The sequence below is a fragment of the Etheostoma spectabile genome, unplaced genomic scaffold (assembly GCF_008692095.1).
Source record: "Etheostoma spectabile isolate EspeVRDwgs_2016 unplaced genomic scaffold, UIUC_Espe_1.0 scaffold394, whole genome shotgun sequence".
NCBI lineage: Eukaryota > Metazoa > Chordata > Actinopteri > Perciformes > Percidae > Etheostoma > Etheostoma spectabile.
In genome coordinates, this window is record NW_022605599.1 from 166,931 (window position 1) to 169,039 (window position 2,109).

Sequence of the window (2,109 nt, forward strand, 5' to 3'; positions counted from 1 at the left end):
ATGATTACAACAAGAGAAAGGTGTTTTAAACACTATTTGACTTATGAATATGGATGGAATCAATCACTTATCTCCGAATTAGTGCTTTATTAAAGTCAGGAGGGCTGATAAAAAGCCGCTATACAGTGCAAACATACAGCGTCTTGTCTATACTGCAGGTGCCTAATTAGAGCGTTAACACTTAATTTCCATCACATTTCTATTAATTGTCAATTGTACTTTGTGAGATAATAGCTAATAAGTTCAATCTGACTTGAGTGTACATTCGCCAAAAATTCATTACAAACTACAATACAGTCAAGAGACATTTTTCATTTCCCTTGCCCTGTTTTTTTCCACTTCATGTATTTGCTTTAACCAACGCTAAGTAACTGTTGCCATGTCCACCCACCGTCCCCGTGGGGACGTCCAGCGGCCACCGAGCGGCCTCGGCGAGGAGGATTGGAATGCGGCAGGAGAGAAAAGCTCTTTTCAGCTGGCATTCAGATAACATTTACACGGACACGCCAAAGGTCTTAATTCATGGCTCAAAATACAGTTGGCTCCAGTGAACCCTGACATTGAACGCAACAGGTCTCTTCATCTTGATCCTGGTCTCCTTGATCTTTATGACTGCACCATAGCTTATGGATAAGACCGCCTTTGAATGAGAACAATCATGTTCAGGGACAATAGAAAATCCTTTAACAAAGTCCTCACACTGGGCATTTTTCTATGCAGAGGTAGTTAGACTGGACCTTTAGCTCAGAGCCACACAGGGCCCCGGCTCTTTAGTGGATTTCTCCCAGCCCTGGTAAAGGGGGGCGGGGGGGCGGAGAGAAGGGGAGGAGGTTGAGGGTTGCAGGGTCACGTCTCTTGTAATTACCACAAGTCAGGTTGAAGTCTCTGGTCAAGTTGTTGCTGATTTGTTTTTTCCTCCCATGATGCAACTTTGTGAAGGACTGGCCTACATGTGGTGGCTCAGCATGCCTCGACCGGTGCCCCTCTGATTAGGGGTCTTATCTTCCACTGGATGACAGCCGGGAGGACGAGGATGGCTGGGACACTGACGGAGAGGTCCATCAAATGGCAGCTTTGTTATGACATGTCTGCGAGGACATGGTGGATGGTAAGTGGACCTCTTTTGTCTTTACGATCACCTTTGCTAAGGACATCCCTGTCAAACTTAAAAAAACTGTTATTTAATTGAATAACCTGTCTGTAATCTTATGGTGTCTTCTGAAATTGTGTGGGAAAACACATCTGTAAATACCCATGCCGAGTCTCCAACTGCAGCACCCAAATATCATGATTACCCTCTTGAAATATTATTTATCAATTGGCTAACATTCGGTGCTGCTTTTGGGAGTTGCTGGTTGTGTCTTTGCGTCTGTGCCCGGGTCAAGAGTGACTACATTAGCAGAAGTGAGTGATATGTAATATGAAAGGTTTTGAGTGCAGCGCTTTACTTTGTACCGTCACATTCAAAAGAGATGTGTTTTTATTTGTGTATTTATTGAAGAGATATTTTCAAGAGCATGCCTGGCAGACACTAAACATTCATTTCTGAATGGATGTGAGCCCCAAGGCCAGCAGTTGAACCGTTGATCATTGAACTGTTTTAATACGAGGAATACTTCAAGGAATGAAGGTTTTTATAGGAGAGGAGTGGTTCAAATGGGTTTTTATGATAGCGCTGTTTTTTGGCCAAGATGAAGAACTGAAGGCAGTATTTAGCCTCCCTGCAGGGCTCCTCGAGTGCACCTCTCTGTGCACCCTCTGCACTGTTAATTTGATAGTGTCAGACAAAGAGCTCTTTCTCCAGCCCGCGCCTTTCCCATGCTGGAGAGCCAACGCAGGCGGACATTTCTCTCTGAATATTTATTTACTCGTCCGACTACAGTCGGGCTTTCATTGTGCTTTAAGTTAAAGTTTGTTTGTCTGTCTGAGTGCACGTGAGATCAGAGAATGGCCCTTTCTGCCCAGGCCGGGCTGCTGCGTGCTACACTACGTTGTCCTGTTTTCAGGCTATGTTATATGTCATGGCAACAATGTGGGAATTTTATTATTCATTATTTATTTATTAATTCAGGACAATGCACATTGATGAACCTGCACAACAGTACACGT